This window comes from Salmo salar, chromosome 21, assembly GCF_965601325.2.
Source record: "Salmo salar chromosome 21, fSalSal1, whole genome shotgun sequence".
In the NCBI taxonomy this organism is placed as follows: domain Eukaryota; kingdom Metazoa; phylum Chordata; class Actinopteri; order Salmoniformes; family Salmonidae; genus Salmo; species Salmo salar.
In genome coordinates, this window is record NC_138311.1 from 14,869,258 (window position 1) to 14,890,579 (window position 21,322).

A 21,322-nucleotide genomic window follows, 5' to 3' on the forward strand; every position below is an offset into this window, starting at 1 on the left:
TTCAGGTATAGTCTAGTCTAGTCGGTGTGAAAACAGTTTAACATTATTAGAGTCCGTACCCATGAGATTCAAATGAATTTGTCTGGGTTGTTGTTGCCAATATGGATGACAACGATATAAACCAAATAAATAAACACCTCAATGCCCAAAGGAAAGATTTCAATTCAACAATGGGCATCATCTATTCTCTTCTTTCCTGACATGACAGATATGGCTTTGGACAACTAACCCCTCAAGGACAAAAGAGCAGCACAGTTATCTCAGCCTAGCATTTGATCTTGCTGCCATCATATCACATTGGCTGATAGAGGTAGACAGACAGCATCAAAACAGATTTGGACAAAGGGACAGAAGTCCAGAACCAAATCACGATGACTTGAAAACATCAACTGCGTCTCTGCCGGACAAACATTGGTGGTGATGAGCAATTAAAAGTGGTGGTAGGGGCCATTTTAGCAGTATCCTCTGTAGGCTGAAATTATTCAGTCTGACTTTGCTCAAAATATGCTAACCATCTGTTCCCTTTTAATCCAGTGCTCCAATCCTTAGCTCATGTTTAATTTATCTGCGCTAATTACATCATCAGCATACACAAAAGCCTCCCTGCAAACCAGGCAAACAATGAAGGCAATGGAGGTGACCCCTCCTTCCCTAGCCCTGTTAGATGCTCTTTTATAGATGTCTGCATGTTTAGCAAAGCAGAATAATTATTTCACTCCTACATTTTCTATTATTTCCTACATGTAGAGGATCTTAATTTGACCAGTATTGTCGCAGGCAAAAATATTGCTAAACTTTTAGTCCATAATGTTGCTTGATCTGGAGATTAGAATACATGAAAAGTGCAATACCATTAATATAACTGTTTGTTACTGCAGGTTTTCAGTGAATTTATGTAAATCACAAAGCTCATCTGCATTTATTGCGGTACCGGAAAATTCTCAGCAACAAAAGAGTGATCAAATTAAGATCCTACACGTGTACACTGATGGAATATTGTCCCTTGGTAATTTTGTCTTAATTTGTTCAATGTGTCCTCCTCTATAATTGTCACCATGACACTCAATGACACTGAGTAAGCATACAGTACATAGCACACATATCAATGATTTGACCATATTAGTGGAGTATTTATTTTCCATTTAAATCTTCTGTATGGGAAGTCAAGTGTGACTCACTCTGATATGATTATCCCCCTGAGGAAAGTGGATTCAGATGAGAGGAGAACATATGGAAGTGGAATATGGAATGGGCTTCTCTCTGTCTCTCCCTTTCACGCGCATGGATGCACGCACGTACACCCTCACACATACAGATCCCTACTTGAATGAATCAGACACAGGCCAAATTATCCTGATGGACTTTTACAGTAGGCTGTGTTTCAACAACATTCTGCCTCTGGCACCCACAGTAACAGAGTAAGTGACATGTTACTAATTATAAACTGGGTGGTTGGAGCACTGAATGCTGATTGGTTGACAGCTGTGGTATATCAGACCGTATAGCAGGGGTATGGCAAAACATTTATTTTTACTGCTCTAATTACATTGGTAACCAGTTTATAATAGCAATAAGGCGCCTCAGGGGTTTGTGATATATGGCTAATATACCAAGGACTGTGTCCAGGCACTCCGCGTTGCATCATATATAAGAACAGCTGAGTTATCTTTGTCTGTAATCAGTTATAAACTAGAAGCCGGAGATATGCATCACCACACAGAGAAGTGGAAATTGCATGGGGAAGAAATGAATAAGGGGCCCAACTCACACTTACGCACCTGGCTAAGTGCTTGAGATCAATACAAAAGTTCAATGTAAGCCTACAACGTAGTGGGTAGTCAAAAGCAGTACACTATAAAGGGAATAGGGTGCCATTTGCGACACTGGCAAACACTCAAATTGTTGGAACAGCTACTGCTGCAGTTACAGTAACATTGAAGCACACTGTTCTAACTCAATTAGTGGAGATCCTCACTATAATTTCATTGTAAAACATGGCAAAATATACGCTCCCAACAGTATTGTATGTTATAGCTACAGCAATAGTCTGTATATAGTTGCACGCACCTCATTTCAGTGGTACCCCTCTGCATGTTGAAACTCAAATGAATCCAGTAATCCGAGCCAAACTAATCTTTGTCATTTATCTTCTAATGATTGCTACAGCTGTAGGATCTTAATCTGATCACTCTTTTGTTGCTGAGAATTTTCCTGCACAGCAGGAAATGCAAACTTGTAGTTTATTCAAGGTTTAAAAAGACATCTATAGTTTGTAATTTACACTTTAAAATGTCAGACATGATTTGCCCTAATGAAAAATGTATCAACCCTTACAAAATATGTCCATTAATTACAACCCACATAATAATTCACATTTCCTGTTGTTGCAGGATTATTTTCCTGCTGTAGCAATCTGGATCAAATTAAGAACCTACATCTGTACTCTTATCAAAACATATTTGAATATATACAGTCAGGTCCAAAAATATTGGCAACCTTGACCTTTGATAAAGATGAGCAAAAAAGACTGTATAAAATAAATAATACAACTTCTGAGTTATATTGTATGCAAAATTTTTTTTATTACAATTCTATTATTTGAAACTAATACTCAGAGAAATGTATTTGTTTAATACATTTTCTTTCTTTCTGAAAAAGATTGGGGTCAAAATTGTTTGGACCCCTGTTTTCAATACTATTCAACAACTCACCTTCTGAGGATAACAGCACGGAGCCTTTTTTTCTAAAATGTGACCAGTTTCACGAAGCTAGGCATATGTCCCACTTCCCTACTTAACAGGAGAGGAATTTGAATGTTATTTGTTTTTTTGTTTTTTTAATCAAAATTCATTTTTTGGGCAGAAATGCCTTCTGGAACATGTGAACATGTGCCTTAATAACAAACTTGTATGCCATCTGTAAATATGAATAAAACGAGCCTAGTTGGTTTATCCACGGAAAAAGTCGGGAACCTTCACACTAGCCACGATTGACTGATATGATGACTGGGCTGGACATGCCAAGAGATGAGTTTGGATTGGTCTGCCATGTAGCATGCTTCTGTCTATAACATGAGCTGCTCAGTATGTGTAGATAATCCTTGCTACTGCGGCTTTTTTGAAAGATATAACTTTAGCCATGGAGAACTGCAAAGTGTTGCTACTTGTCTCAACAACATTGCTGCCCTGCATTTATTGACAAAGAGCAGTGGGAAAAAGTTGCGATGGACTACTTTCTGCACACGGGCAGTGTGAACTGGAGTGACTTTAAACAATGGGCCAAACAAGCTGTAGCTTCAAACATAACGAAAACGACACAAGACTTCTTACTTAGTTAACATGGTTCCAGTCTGCCATGAAATGTTCATCCATGTATACTGGTAAGACTGTAGATACAGTTTCAGATATTATATGTTTCTAATTTTGTCAGAAAGTAATTTTCGTTGCATGTTAAAACGTACTATTAGCTAGCTAGTGAAAGTTAGCTTTCTGTCTCGCTAGCTAATGTTACGTGTATGATCTGTGTAGTAATGTTATTCATATCTCAGAAACCCATTTGCATTGCTAGTTATAGCCTAATGTTATCTGGTTAGCTAACGGTGAACCTAGTTGGTTAGCTTTAGCGACCTGAAGATTCATACTACCGCATTTCATGGTGGCTAGCTATGACAATCCGTTTGTACTGTATGGGTTGGGATTATGGTTAATTGTTTAGCTAACTAGCTAGCTAGCTACATGTCTAATCAGAAGACTCCACTTCGCCAGATGATTACATGACCCATCAAGTTAGCCAGGTGTGTCTGGGGGTGATTACGGCATTTCTTTCACATGACCCATCCATTTAGACAAGTGTGTCTGGGTAAGAATCATCTAACAATTATAAAATATTTATAAAAACACCTTCATTAGGAAATGCATCAGCGACGTTGTCCCCACAGTAAAGGTTTGCTGCTTTCCCAATCAAAAGCCCTGGATTAACACAGAGGTTGGTGCTAAACTAAAGGACAGGGCTACCACACACAGGGCTATCGCTGACAACTCTGAGGCTATAGCTGAGGACAGGAACAAGAACAATAAGTCCTGCTATGACCTCCACATAGTCATCAAATGAGCAAAAGGACAATATAGGAATAAGGTGGAATCATATTACACCGGCTCCGATGCCTGCCGCGTGTGACAGGGGCTACCGTCCATTACTGATTACAAAGGAAGACCCAGCCTTGATCTCCCCCACGATGCCTCTCTACCAGACCAACTCAATGCATTTGATGCACGCTTTGACAATAACAACTTTGTGCCAGGTGTGAGGGCCGTCACCGACCCAGAAGACTGGGTGATCTCGGTCTCTGAGGCCGACGTGAGTAAGGTCTTTAATCAGGTCAACACCTGGAAGGTCGCAGAGCCCAACTGTATTCCAGGGCGCGTTCTCAGAGCATGTGCAGAACAGCTGGCAGGCATATTAACGGCCATTTTCAACCTTTCCTTGTCCCAGTCTGTAAACCCCACGTTTTACGATGACCACCATCATGCCACAATGACTACCGCCATGTATCACTCACATCTGTTATCATGAGGTGCTTTGAGAGGCTGGTTATGGCACACATCAACTCCATCATCCTAGACACCCTAGACCCACTCCAATTTGCATATCGCCCCAACAGATCCATAGATGATGCAATCTGAATTGCACTCCACACGGCCTTCACCCACCTAGATAAGAGGAATACATATGTGACAATTCTGTTCATTGACTACAGCTCAATGTTCAACACCATTTTCCCCTCCAAGCTCATCACCAACCTTAGGACCCTGTGACTGAACACCTCCCTCTGCAACTGGATCCTGGACTTCCTGATGGGCCGACTGGAGGGGGTGAGGTTAGGCAACATCTCCTCCGCTACGCTGATCTTCAATACGGGTGTATGCTTAGTCCCCTCCTGTACTCCCTGTTAACCGACGACTGAGTGGCCAAGCACGACTCCAACACCATCATCAAGTTTGCTGACAACACGACGGTGGTAGGCTTGATCACCGGCGACGATGACTTATGATGGAGACAGTGCCTCTGCCCCCTCAGGAGGTTAAAAAGGTTTGGCATGGGCCCTCAAATCCTTAAAAGGTTCTACAGCTGCACCACTGAGAGCATCTTGACTGCATCACTGCTTGGTATGGCAATAGCACAGACCTCAATCACATGGGGCTACAGAGGGGGGTGTGGACAGCCCAGTATATCACTTTGGCCGAGCTCCCTGCCACCCAGGACCTCTATATCAGGTGGTCTAAAAAAAAAGGAAGGCCCGGACAATCGTGAAAGACTCCAGCCACCTAAGTCATAGACTGTTCTCTCTGCTTCCGCACGGCAAGCGGTAACGGTGCATCAGGTTTGACACCAACAGGCTCATGAACAGCTACCAAAAATGTTGGCAAGTTTACACTTGTGTTCTTTTTTTTGCCACTATCTCTATGCACACTCACAGGTCCCTGCACACTCACGCACACTGACACTCCAACACACAAACACAAACACTCACGTCATCATTTGCTCACACACACATAATATGCACATACATATACTGACTCCACACACCCACTCACATACCATCATCATATACACTGCTGCTACTCTGTTTATCATATATCCTGATGCCGAGTCACCTTATGCTTATACATATCTACCTCTATCACTCCAGCATCACTGCACATTGTAAATATGCTACTGGAACTATAGTATGCTTACTTACTTTTTCATGTTCTTCTTATTTCTTATTTTTATATCTTGTGTGTTTTTGTTCTACCTTATGTTATTTTTAGTATTACATAGTTATTGATCACTGCACTCTTGGGTTTAGAGCTGGCAAAAAAAGGCATTTCACTGTCCCTGTGCACATTAAAACTTGAAACTTGTTGTGCGTGGCCAAAGAGCTCTATTTTCGTGATAGGACAGGAGTGCGATACTTGTGTGTAATCTGGCCAAAATGTGTTGGCCGTGTCCCAAAGGGCACCATATTCCCTATGTAGTGCACTTCATTTGTCCAGGGCCCATAGGGTTCTGGTCAAATGTAGTGCACTTTGTAGGGAATAGGGTGCAATTTGGGACGTAGTAATAGATTCCGGAGGCCTTCATGAAACTGGGAAGAGGGACTGTGCTGTGGAAGAAGAGGGTTGACAGATTTAAATATAGTTCCCAGATCTACAGAGAATCTTATCTCAGTGGGGGGGTTTCGGTGTCAGATCTTCCCCTTTGGCAGTTTGACGTTAAGGAGCGATTATGCATTTGGGATGGCTCTCTCCCACACAGCAAACCTGAATCATTTCCATACTGTATAGTCAGTCCTGTCCGTGTACTACCCTAGAAGCAAAACAAAACAGCTTCCACACATAATTACCTTTGTTGTTATGCTTTCTGTTACATACAGTATTATGAATTCTATGTCGAACAGTGGTTGGTGATCATTACAGTATTATCCTAGTATAGAATTAGCATCTTATCACAAATCCACAGTAGCTTACTTATCAATTCATACAATGAGGAAAACAATTGCAGGTTTTTGGATTTAAGTAAGCAATATCAAATAATGTAAAATGGACATGAATTAATTCAGAGTGAGCTTCTGGTAGTAGGAAGAACAATAGAGTAGGCAACAGAGCAGCAGGTCACAAGAGAGTTGCAAACAGACTGTCTGCTGTGGAGTCAGCCAGATGGGAGACAACATCTCTCTCACCTCAAGGGAAAAGAACCGGGCAGGAGCGAAAAGAGGCAGAATTGTAAAAAGCATAAAGTGGGCTAGACATTTAGGAGTTTGACGCTGCACTCAACCGGCTATCATCTGCTAGCTCCCTGAAATAGGAGGGGAAGTTCGATATGAGGCATAAACAAAACAATATGCGACATAAAGGTGGTCGAGTCAAGGAGCTAAGACCAGGATGTTGTTGGGAAATATGTTTAGTATCCCGAGTGGCCTGCATGCTGTGGGTTTGAAAGCAGCTCCCCTCATGTATGTTTTTGTTTGAGTCAGACACTGTACGGGATTTTGATGCCGAGGAAAACACTGGGCTATTCGTATCAGTCAACCTCAGTGCAGGCTCAGACAGGCTGAGGATTTTGATTAACACTGAAATTTCAAAAGTCTTATACAGGGAGGGGAATTAAATATACACAGAAAACAGACATATTTTACTGCTGTGGATAAGTCGATGAAATTTCCTCCTACACCATGAAGAATTAACACAAATCCACATAGAAACAATAGTTGACGGCTGATGATTAAAAAAATCTCAGAGGCGATGAACCAGGACAGCAGCAGTCATGCTGCCCTGTTAGGGAAAATATATATTGTCTGTCAGGCACATGATGAGGAGGCTTTATATCCGCAATACATTTCCCACCTTGACATTGGCAACAACAATACATGCCACAACAGCAGAATTCATCACCTACGCACAGATATCCTTTCTCACTCCTTATTGCTACCAACACATCGCTGTTTAATTTACCCCCTTGTAAATATGGGCTGAATGCAAACTGAATGCAGCCCGTTTCCTGTGTAGACTGACTAGAGAGACAGTCGTTCCTTGTCATTTCAGGAAGCCATGACAACCACAATCACAGATGGTTCTGAAATCGTTTCTGTAATTAGAAACCGATGAGACTAGCGTTCCTGCAACATTATTTTGTTGACATTTAATTTGGATTATTTAGTAATTAAACTAATTGATTGCGCTCAAATGTGCCCTTTTAATATATAGGATTAACATAATCTTCAATAAATATAGTGCCGAACATCCAATTTGGACCATAAATCTTCCTAACAATGAGTAAGACATCAGGAATCACATAAAATGATCAAAATCTACTCACACAACCCCCCACACCAATCCTCCAAATCCTCTTTCTTGTGCTTTTTGAGGTGGAACGACCAGAGAGCCAAACTATAATTGAGGATTGTTTCATGAATCATTTGATATGTTAATTCTATCATTTGATATGTTTTCTATCAGTATCACGTACACAGCTGAGGTGAAGACAGCGCTAGCTGCCTTGGGAGTGTGGTGTCATGGCACTGTAGGCCATGGATCAAAGTATCACAGAGGCAATCAGGTTCCAGAAGGACATCAGTGCATTTATCTGCACTTATTCAACCTGTCCTCCTGGAGCATGTCACTACTAATGAAATCACCATGGTCAAAGCCATTCATCAGATTTACATTGTTATCATACAGGGTCAGACAAATGTCTTCAAGGTGATCTACGCAGAAATCGCTCCATCATTTCCTGGTTGCAAAAATTCGGATAGTTAGACTCATTTCAGTTTATGTGACAAAAGAAATCTAGTGTAGTGTACAGAATCATTGTACCGTCTAAACCGCGGTGAAATATATATAGATGGTACAATGATTCTGTACAATACACTAGATTTCTATATATTTATATATATATAAACAGAAAGTAAAGATGCAAAAACTTAACTTAAGAACGGGAAGCATAGAAGTAGCGCACATATAACAGATCTACCGCTTCTTAGACTTGGTTTCAATGACAATGACATACAGTATCTTTAACTCACATTTCTATATGAATTTTGTCAGGTCTCCCAAAAAGTTACTTATTACAGCTTTAACACTACTCAAACTGAAACTGAAAGCAGGTCATTGTTTTCCCAAATGCTCATCAAGTCTTGGGCTGTATTCCAATAATAGGTTTATTTTCTCCTGAAGTGTACACTCATTCACTACTTCACCCAAATCTAAAAGCATTGGATTGGTGGAGGCATGGGCTAGAGGGATTTTACACCATACCATACCAGTCATTTCCTTTCAAATCAGTGAAGAGAAGTGAACACGTGCACACTTTTGGAGTAAAAATAGATAATTGGGACCTAGGGCCAGGCTCAATCCGTATCGCCAAAGTATCGCCGAAGATCCAAGTTATAGCTTCCCATGTTCACGGTAAACGCTGCATTTCTCGGCTCAATTAGAAATTACCTTTAAATTTCAATCAGGTTAAAGCGCTGAACTTCAGCGACACGGATTAAATTGAGCCTGTAGCCTTGCATTCATACAATGCAGCCTTGAAGCTGCACTTCCTAAATTCTCACAACATATGTTGGTTTACTTCTCTGCTGGACAAGGGAATACCCTTCATATGAGTATATAAACATCATCATCTGCAACCATGTGCAAAACAGTCCAGTGAAAGAACAGCATTCAGAAATGCAGTTATGAATATTTTGACAACGATTACATGGACATAGACGTGCAGATTATTAAAGGCGCCAATGAGATGTGGAAGTACAGTAAATTCAAGAGGTGTTGCTAGGAGACACAACTGCTGGGTGAGCCAAATCAAATTTTATTTGTCACATGCACCAAATATAATAGGTGTCGTTTTTTCCTGTGTGATGCTTGCTTACGAGCACTTCGCAACGATGCAGAGTAATAAAATACACAAGATTGTGTGTTGTGCTTGCACACGTTTGTTAACAAGAAATGTGTGCAGTGGTTGAAAAACGAGTTTTAATGACTCCAACATGAGTGTATTATGTATACTTCTGGCTTCAACTGTATGTACATGAAGGCAGAGTAAAATGACTAGGCATCAGGTAAAAGTAACAGTAAAAATAAAGATCAGAGTAGCAGAGTAGCAGCAACGTATGATAATTGTGAAAGTGCATGTGTGTGTGCGTGTGTAGTGTATGTGTTGTGTCGGTATGCGTTTGTGTGTTATGTGTGTGTGCGTATGTACACACAAAAAAATGCTGGGTTGTTTGCATGACCCTGGAGGCGTGGCTTAGTAGGGATGTTGTTTACATATAGTTATTTTTGGCCACCCATGAGTGTAAATGTCACTCCGGTTCATCTGTTCTGTTGTATTGTTGCCTCATGTTAAGGACACTGACACAGTGTCCTTAAAAAAGGAAAATAGAAATTTGCAGTGTACACATTTAACATTATGAACAGCAATACCATTTACTCTCATGGGTGGCCAAACATAACTATGTAAAAGCCAATCCCCTAATTGGCTATGCCTCCTGAAAATAACCTATGGATTACATAAAAAAAGAACCATATGTCAACCAGACGGATGGTTAAAAAAACAACAACTGATGTTTAAATCTTTGGCTAATCCCGACAACCAAACATGTTGAGTTATTCACGCAACCCAACAGGCTGGATCAAAAATAACCCATCTTTTGTTCTGTCCACTATTTAACCAGCACTGAGTTACCAAACAAGCCACATTGGTGTAGTGTATGTGAATAAGTGTGGGTTTTGTGTGAGAGTGTCAGTATAGTGTGTGTGAGGGAGTGTGTATATAGTGTATATACATAGTCTTGTGAGTGGGCATAGTAGTCAGTGCAAGATAGTGTCAATGGAGATAGCCTGGGTAACCATTTAATTAACTATTTAGCAGTCTTATGGCTTGGCGGTAGAAGCTGTGTCGGAGCCTGTTGGTCTGAGATCCGATGCTCTGGTACCGTTTGCCGGACAACAATGAGCAATCCACTGGCTCTCAGAGGCTACAATGGAACAGACAGCCAAGCAGCCACACAATAATCTCAGTCCACATGGTCATTGCAAATATGCTAATTCATATAATCCTCACTGCTCTTCAACAGACCCACAGCTTCCATTTTATTTTAATCAGAGAGATGATCGCTCCACCAAATAATTACACTGACTCAAGCTGTGGCAGTTATGTACAGTACCTAGGTAGGAAACTGCTGTGGGCTGCAGACAGAGTTTTGTATACGTTTTGCAGAGGATTTGTTGGCGTAAACAGGCATAATAGTCGCAGTATTACAGCAGTTATTGAAGGATTTATTCATATCATGTGATAGCCACATTTTGCCTCAGTATCTTTTCTCCTCTAGACCTTAATTTGCATCTGTTATATGTTGGAGTTTTTACAAATGTTTGGTCTGTTCAGAATGGAAAATCTGTATTTCTTGATTTTACACACACACACACACACACACACACACACACACACACACACACACACACACACACACACACACACACACACACACCACACACACACACACACACACACACACACACACACACACACACACACACACACACAGATCCTAAGCAGATAATGAGGCACATTTAATGAGAAGCTGTTCCTCCTCTGTGTGACAGGTGCACATGACACCCCACCTAGATATTCCCCCTCTCTCTGTAGGGGGTCACCTCCCCCCACTCCCCCTCCCTGTCAACCACAAGAAGGCCTCCACCCCACGCTGGCATTCAGAGATTTGACACTGAACGTCTCAACTTGAACATATTTCTGTTACTGCACACATCATCATGACAGCTCACATTTAAGACCGTTTTGTGAATTCATATGAACAACTGAGATGCTTTAATTGTTTTTAATATGCTGTATTTTGTGGTGCAGGCAACTAGTAGCCACGAAAAGACAAGAAACAATAACACATATCCTCTCTGTGAAGAGAGCTGAACTCTAAATACGTTAAGCCTATTCTCAGATACAGACTGAAACACTATTTACTAATCAATGGCTTCCCGCAGAGTGGGCATTGGGATGCATTCTAACAGAACACTTATTGAGTTGGAGAGGAGAATAGGCAGAGTAGCATGACTAATTAACCTTCATCCACTCCCACTGTAAACATACTATCTCGCTGCTAACACGTACAGTATGTACAGTTGAAGTCGTAAGTTTACATACACGTAGCTTGGAGTCATTAAAACTAGTTTTTCAACCACTCCACAAATTTCTTGTTAACAAACTATAGTTTTGGTAAGTCGGTTAGGACATCTACTTTGTGCATGACACAAGTAATTTTTCCAACAGTTGTTTACAGACAGATTATTTCACTTATAATTCACTGTATCACAATTCCATTGGGTCAGAAGTTTACATACACTAAGTTGACTGTGCCTTTAAACAGCTTGGAAAATTCCAGAAAATGATGTCATGGCTTTAGAAGCTTCTGATAGGCTAATTGACATCATTTGAGTCAACTGGAGGTGTACCTGTGGATGTATTTCAAGGTCTACCTTCAAACTAAGTGCCTCTTTGCTTGACATCATGTGAAAATCAAAAGAAATCAGCCAAGACCTCAGTAAAAAAAAAAATTGTAGACCTCCACAAGTCTGGTTCATCCTTGGGAGCAATTTCCAAATGCCTGAAGGTACCACGTTCATCTGTACAAACAATAGTACGCATGTACAAACACCATGGGACCACGCAACCGTCATACCGCTCAGGAAGGAGACGTGTTCTGTCTCCTAGAGATTAACATACTTTGGTGCGAAAAGTGCAAATCAATCCCAGAACAACAGCAAAGTGTGAAGATGCTGGAGGAAACAGATACAAAAGTATCTATATCCACAGTAAAACAAGTCCTACATCGACCTGAAAGGCCACTCAGCAAGGAAGAAGCTACTGCTCCAAAACCACCATAAAAAAATCCAGACTACGGTTTGCAACTGCACATGGGGACAAAGATCGTACTTTTTGTAGAAATGTCCTCTGGTCTGATGAAACAAAAATAGAACTGTTTGGTCATAATGACCATCGTTATGTTTGGAGGTTAAAGGGGGACGCTTGCAAGACGAAGAACACCATCTTAGCCGTGAAGCACGGGGGTGGCAGCATCATGTGGTGGGTGTGCTTTGCTGCAGGAGGGACTGATGCACTTCACAAAATAGATGGCATCATGAGGGAGGAAAATTATGTGGATATATTGAAGCAAGATCTCAAGACATCAGTCAGGAAGTTAAAGCTTGGTCGCAAATGGGTCTTCCAAATGGACAATGACCCCAAGCATACTTCCAAAGTTGTGGCAAAATGGCTTAAGGACAACAAAGTCAAGGTATTGGAGTGGCCATCACAAATCCCTGACCTCAATCCCATAGAAAATTTGAGGGCAGAACTGAAAAAGTGTGTGCGAGCAAGGAGGCCTACAAACCTGACTCAGTTACACCAGCTCTGTCAGGAGGAATGTGCCAAAATTCACCCAACTTATTGTGGGAAGCTTGTGGAAGGCTTACCGTAACGTTTGACTCAAGTTAAACAATTTAAAGGCAATGCGACCAAATACTAATTGAGTATGTAAACTTCTGACCCACTGGGAATGTGATGAAAGAAATTAAAGCTGAAATAAATCATTCTCTCTACTGTTATTCTGACATTTCACATTCTTAAAATATAGTGGTGATCCTAACTGACCTAAGACAGGGAATTTTGACTAGGATTAAATGTCAGGAATTGTGAAAGACTGAGTTTGAATGTATTTGGCTAAGGTGCATGTAAACTTCTGACTTCAACTGTAAATACCTCACCTGCACATTCAAGGCTTTCCAGGTGATACAGTATTAGAAGATGTTGAGGTGTCCACTGTAATTGCTGGTGGGCTTGAAGTGGGATGTGTGGATTAGGCACAGGCATTAATATCATTCGGAATATGTCTTGAGGGAGCACAAAGGAGTTTAAGCACATTAATTGCCTTGGTTGCTATAGCTGCCAAAAGTGGTGTGTGTGCGTGCATATATGTGTGTTCATGCATGTGTGTGTCTGTGTGGAAAGGAAGGGAAGTTACAGTCCCTAAAAATGGGCATGTGGGTCCAATTTGGCCTCCTATCGCTCGCTGTTTCAATGCTTATGATGACTTCCTGTACAATGATCTTTCTTCTGTCTGTCCCACTCAGTACGACAGGTCCTTGTGCTTCTGACCGTTACATTTACTTACATTATCGAGCAATCAAGATCATTCCAACCGGTCTTCCGAATGTAGAGCTCATATCACTTCCAGTAAGGACTCCCAGGAGGACCCTGTTTGTTTAGTTACTTTCTATGCCACAGGGAGGCCGGTGAGAGGCTGGCGGAGCCTGTAAACGGTGAAACGGAAGATAATTCTGCCTCCCCCGTGAAGGATGATCAAGTGCGTGCAGGATATAAGCCTGTTAACACCATCCGTCTTCCCCAAATGAAAATGGAGGGCCCGTTACGTGCTAAAGGACGAACTGGACGTGACGCAAAACCACCTGTCTTGGGAGGGAGGATGCTTTAAAACCTGTGAGATATCAAAGGGCTTTCTAGAAGACTCTCCCATCAAATGACCACGGGTCCGACGTTGACGTATATTGCAATGACTCCATTTAGAACAAGCAATGTTAGGCATTGAAATAGGAAGGCCTACGGTACATAAGACATACACGAGGGAGCATTATATTTCTTTGAGTAATCAATCATCACTGATTACCTATACCTCTCGTGGTTAATGTAAAGTGAACGTGGTTGCTATTGTGTACACGTGGTTGCTATTGTGTATTTCAACACTTCCCCTTTTAAAGCAGACCTACTGATTCCTTTTTAGGAGATTGAAGAGCAAGGACAAGGAGGATCCTCCACTCGCGCATCCATCAGCACAGTAATCACAGACGATCAATCTCTCCTCCGTGGAAATCATCTGCCTTTCATAAGACCCCTACCTACATTACTCACATATATGTTGTGAGGCATTTTAGACGGAGAAGAGGAGGATAAACCCTCTTGCTCCAATTCCACATACGGAACCATATTTTATTAACGGGTTATTCATCTTGGTGTCATCCATCCTCCCTTAAACTTGATCCTGGTTGAGTTGGAGCTACAACATAGACTAAATCACACTGCAAGGCATATTATGCCCTCTGCTGCTCAAAGCAGGGAATGTCGCAGGTACAGTATTTCTTGGTATTTCAAACAAGAGCCAATTATATCAAGAGGCTCTCGGTGAAAAGGCTTGAGATGCAACGTGTGCCAGGGAACAATTTGCATTAGTTCCCACTGCTTAAATTGGCGATCAGCAGTAGAAACAATAACAATGCGTTTTCCCAGCCCCTGTTTTGGTGAAAAACTGAGGGACGGGGCTGGAGAAATGTAACCTCTCTCAAATTCATAGACGGATATCAACATTATGGTTCTAACCATGTTTTGAAGCTATATAGTGTTGGTTTACATTTACTTTGTTTACAAACATTGGAGTAAAACAAGATTATATTTTCGGTTCTGATGGGGTACAACAGTTGAACTAAGTTCATGAGACATTATTAATAACTTATATTCTTCAAGAATCAATGGGTACATATCATTAATTAATGTATTATTTATTTAAGTCCAAAAAGGGATATAGCAACTGTTGATTGCCCCTTTTAAGCATATACAAGTGACGACTTCAATCTGATGCCCAACAGCAAGCCTAAATAGTTTTGAACCTTGTTCGTTTTTATATGACATGGATTTCGAACGGCTTATGTCTGTTTGAAGCTCTCCTCCTTAGGAGAAGGACAGTTTAGCATATCTTTTCTGACTGAAAGGGTTTTATTTGGGGGAAATGCTACCACCTGTCCTCTTTCAAGTGTCTCTCAGAAGTAAAATGTGATGACAGGCACCCACATCCTTTGCCTAAAAGCAGAGAACTTCCCGCGCCCCCTCATATGAGAACCAGACCTGGCACGTCCACTGCAATACACAATTCCATCCTCCCCTGATTAACAATATACCATGGCATGCTTAGTTCAATAGGTGTTGACGAGAGAAAACCAAATATCCAATATAAAACTAACTTTACCTGAGTGCCGAACCGAACTATATACCCACAGGCAGGGGCTCAACTTTGGTTTTAGAAGTGGGGGGGACATAATAATAATAATAATGATCATTTTTTGTCGGATAAACACTCCAAACAGCTTACCCGACCGCTTGGAGGCGTCTGTGTGGTCCTAAAGCATACTGTTGCCTCGTTTTGTATCACATTCCAATGATAAAACTGGAGGGGGACAAAAATGCAATTTCAGAATGTGGGGGGGACATGTCCCCACCCGTCCCCAGTGAAAGTTGCGCCCCTGCCCACAGGTGTGGTGAGATAATGCGATCCGTTGGAATACAGCTATACGAGCGTTTATTTCAAAGAGCGCCCCAGTGGGCATAGCTAGGCATGTTGCGCTGGGACATGTTTTAAAACATATAAAAGCCTACAATACGTGGTTCTGTGTAGCCTAGTTACTGTATGCTAATATATTTGAGACCAGTGTACTCATAGCCCCAGGAAGTAGTTTGGGGGTGGGGGCACTGCGATTGAAAAAAATGCGTGAAAAATACATTAAGGGGAAAGGATCCACAGACACAGAGGCTGATTATATTTCTGCATATCTCTTAATTACAAAAATCTAATCAAATTGTATTGGTCGCATACACATGATAAGCAGATGTTATTGTGGGTGTAGCGAAATGCTTGCAAATGCTAACTGCCATGGTTAACACAAACACAGGACATTGAATGCTACCTGAATTGACTTAGAAAAGTAACACAAGTAGTCCTATAGTATCACAGCCAGGTCAAACAAGGGGTGCGTGTGTGTGCGTGTGTGTGTGTGTGTGTGTGTGTGTGTGTGTGTGTGTGTGTGTGTGTGGTGTGTGTGTGTGTGTGTGTGTGTGTGTGTGTGTGTGTGTGTGGTGTGTGTGTGTGTGTGTGTGTGTGTTAGTCAGATTATCCAGTGTCCACAGCAACACTATTGATTATTCTCTACCCCCAGCGCATGTTGTGTACTATGGTCTTAGCCAAGCTCTGTCTCTGTCACCCAGGCACGTCCAGGTGTCAGGCCAGGGTGTCCTCAGTCGCGGTCCAAGAACCTCAGGCCCTTTTGAAAGGGGTGACAGAGAAACTGAAAGCGACAATATGAGGGTTATTGAGAGCATGGCTAAGACCATAGTTTCTGTGGACACGGGATAATCTGACCAACACACACAGACACACCTGTTTGACCTGGCTGTGACACTGTAGGCCTGCTCATTCTGAGTCAATTCAGGTAGCATTCAATGTCCTGTGTTTGTGTTAACCATGGCAGCCAGCTTTGTAAATAAAGAGATGCGCAAAACGGTAATCAGCCTCTGTGGCTCTGGATCCATTCCCCTTAATGTATGTTTCATGTCAGCCAGGCCCATCTTTCTAAAGAAAACAACATTTATCTCAATCTATATTTGAGCAAAGTCGTTTCGTTGTGATCATAAGAAAATCCTAATAATTCAGGTAAAGAGCGCCACAGTCAGGCATAAAATCTGAATGTTCTTTCATGAAGTGATAACAATTAGTGTCCTTGTCTGATATGGCTTCTACTTAGAAATACTGTACTATAACAGTAAATGAATAGATGACTTTCACCGCTATAAACCTTTCACTGCTATAAACCAACATAATCGCATCATTTACACCAACCCACTGTGGACCTTCGTGTGAAAAGGCATCCCATGGTCTGCTTTGTAGTGGAGTAAAGTACTTAAGTAGAAATACTTGAAAGTACTACTTAAGTAGTTTTTTGGGGTATCTGTACTTTACTTTACTATTTATATTTTTGCTTAACATAAGGATTTTGAAATGGTTTATCAGTACATTTCTTCTCTGTAAACGTCAATGATGTTGCTCTTGCTCCTGGTGATTCTCTGATCCACCTCTACGCAGACGACACCATTCTGTGTACTTCTGGCCCTTCTTTGGACACTATGTTAACTAACCTCCAGACGAGCTTCAATGCCATTACAACTCTCCTTCCATGGCCTCCAACTGATCTTAAAAGCAAGTAAAACTAAATGCATGCTCTTCAACCGATCGCTGCCCGCACCTGCCCGCCCGTCCAGCATCGCTACTCTGGACGGTTCTGACTTAGAATACGTGGACAACTACAAATACCTAGGTGTCTGGTTAGACTGTAAACTCTCCTTCCAGACTCACATTAAGCATCTCCAATCCAAAATTAAATCTAGAATTGGCTTCCTGTTCGCAAAACAAAGCATCCTTCACTCATGCCTCGTAAAACTGACTTTCCTACCGATCCTTGACTTTGGCGATTTCATTTACAAAATAGCCTCCAACACTCTACTCAGCAAATTGGACGCAGTCTATCACAGTGCCATCCGTTTTGTCACCAAAGCCCCATATACTACCCACCACTGCAACCTGTATGCTCTCGTTGGCTGGCCCTCGTTTCATATTCGTCGCCAGACCCACTGGCTCCAGGTCATCTATAAGTCTTTGCTAGGTAAAGCCCCGCCTTATCTCAGCTCACTGGTCACCATAGCAGCACCCACCCGTAGCACAGGGTCCAGCATATTTCACTGGTCACCCCCAAAGCCAATTTCTCCTTTGGCCGCCTTTCCTTCCAGTTCTCTGCTGCCAATGACTGGAACGAATTGCAAATATCACTGAAGCTGGAGACTCATATCTCCCTCACTAACTTTAAGCATCAGCTGTCAGGGCAGCTTACAGATCATTGCACCTGTACATAGCCCATCTGTAAATAACCCACCGAACTACCTCATCCCCATATTGTTATTAATTTTTCTGCTCCTTTGCACCCCAGTATCTCTACTTGCACATTCATCTTCTGCACATCTATCACTCCAGTGTTTAATTGCTAAATTGTAATTATTTCGCCACTATGGCTTATTTATTGCCTTACCTCCCTAATCTTACCTCATTTGCACACACTGTATATAGACTTTTCTATTGTGTTATTGACTGTAAGTTTGTTTATTCCATGTGTAACTCTGTGTTGTTGTTTCCTGTTTACTACTCAAATATATTTTACTTATTATGTCTAAAACAAAATTAACTGCAATACACTGGTCTCAGATTTTATAGCATAACTAGGCTATACAGAACCACGGCAGACCCATACAATGAGGCTTTTCTTTGTATTAAAATGTTTCCCAGTGCAACATGCTTAGCTCTGCCCACTGTGGCGTGGCTCACGGAGCGCTCTTTGAAATAAGCACTCATATCATCACATTCCAAAGGATCGAGACATCTCACCACGTTTCATATTTCAAGCAGCGCTGAAGGACAAACCTCACAATCAGTAGAGTAAGTGCAATTTTATTCAACATTCTGGCTGTAAGGAACATTTACATGATTTTGCACACACATGTCTCAGGCTGTATATACCAATTAATTGTGTATTACAACCTCTTTAATCAGACTACTTGCAGGTAGCTGGCTATATTTAGCCCCTTGCTTGAAATTAGTAAAAAACAAAGAAAATTCAAACTATGTAGGCAATTTATTTGTAATTAAGTCGCTTTTAGTGTTCAAATTTAGACTTGTCTAGGAACTTTGCATCCTATTATTTGAATAATAGACTCTTATTTGTTCTGCTTTTTGAAATGTCACCTACTGTAGCCTGTGATGACAAGATGGTTGTACTTGCTGCATGAAAATGCACTTTTCTCAAAAGTTTTAGGAGGATATAGTCTTCATTTTCGCAAACATGAATTATTCCTTGTATCTGATGTGATTTTGTATTTCATATGTGCGCTTGCAGGGTAATTTCTCAAGGTGCTGTACAACATGGTAAAAGCACAGTAGGTCAATATGAAACACGGCATAAATGCAGCACACAATCACAAAATGATGCAGAACAGAAAAGTATTTAAAAGCCATTCTGAAGAGAATGGTTTTGTTGAGATTTTGTACAGTCAGGTCTTAAATTATTGGCACCCTTGATAAAAATTAGCAAAAAAGACTATAAAATAAATAATTAAAATACTGAGCTATATTGTATGCTAAAAAAATGGGACTATTATATATTATTTTACAATTGCTCAGAGAAAGAGATTTTGTTTAATAAGTCATGTTTTTTTCTCTAAAGGATAGGTGTCAAAATTATTGGCACCCCTAAAAATTCATATAAATAAAATCTAACAAAATATAATCTGCATTAACGTTCGACTTTAAATTAATCTCATTTTAAGGAACTGTATTGTGGCCTTCCATGGCTTCCTGTTTCACTGGGTTATAAAAATTAAGTAACACGCATGTAAAATTCCTTTGCCATCAATCACCATGGGAAAAGGCAAATGGTTGTTGATCTTCTTAAATCAGGCAATAAGTACCAATGTTTTTTATTTATCTAAATATACCACATACCACTGTTAGGGCAACAATTAAAACCACTGGAACAGTGGTAAACATGCCTGGAAATGGATGCAAGTGTATCTTGCCCCCATGCACAGTTTGGGAGGCAAAGGAAAATCCAAGGGCCACAGTTGGAGAATTACAGATCTTGATTGAATCTTCGGGTCACAAAGCACAGATGAAGGATATCAAGGATCTGGAAAGATTTTGTATGGAATAGTCTAAAATCCCTCCCAGTGTGTTCTCCATGCTCAAAACATTTGAAAAAAAAGGCTCAGTGCCATTAAAATCAAATGAAGATTTTGTCCTCCTCGCAAGAGTATTGAAAACAGGGGGGTGCCAATAATCTGTTGAGTATTTTATTTATTTATTACTTGTTAAACAAAATCTCTGTCTGAGCAATTGTACTAGTATAAAATAATATAATTATTTTATCATACAACATAGCTCGGTATTCCTATAGTATTTTTTGCTAATCTTTATCAAGGGTGCCCATAATTTTGGACCTGACTACTTAAGAGGGATATACACTCCCCTCCATATGTATTTGGACAGGGAAGTTAACCTTTAAAAAATGTTGAGATATGTTTTACATTAGGAGACTGTACAGAATGTCAGCTTTTATTTGAGAGTATTTTCATACTAACGGAGACGCTGGGAGTCAAGAAGCAGGTGGTGAGTTTAATAATATAATGAACATGGAACGATACAAAATTGCCTGGGGGAATGGAGCTAAGGGAGTGACAGATACAAGGGAGGTGATCAGTGAAATTATGGAGTCCAGGTATGTCTCATGAGGCGCAGGTGCACGTAACGATGGTGCCAGGTGTGTGTAATGATGGTTGGGAGAGCCAGTGATTAGTAAACCGGCAATGTCGAACGCCAGAGGGGGAATAGACGTGACAGTACCCCCTCCCCCCGACGCCGGATCCAGCTGCAGGACGACGCAGGACGCAGGACGACGCAGGCGAGGAGCGGGCCAGTCCGGACGGGGAAGGTGGAAATCAAGCTCGAGCGTGCAGAGGGACTTAGTTTGGGCACACACAGAACAGGAGTTGACATAGTGAATAATGTCCTGCGCCAAGGTTTGCTTCCAATACTTTTCGGAGAGAGATTGAACAGTACGGGTGATCCCAGGATGTCCAGCGATGACAGCTGTGTGTGCCCAGGTCAACAGCCGCTCCCTTATCTCAGTGGGAACATAGATGCGCTCAGGAGAACAGGTAGTGGGTGCGGGTTCCCTATCCAGAGCCTGGCGAATGTCCACATCTACATCCCAGACCACAAGGGCTACGACTTGATAGGGAACGGGAAAGCAGGTCCTCCGGCATTCGGGTGACCAGTCCGTGATTCTCATCTTCGACCACGATATGGTGGGGTTATGGCGTTGGAGCCATG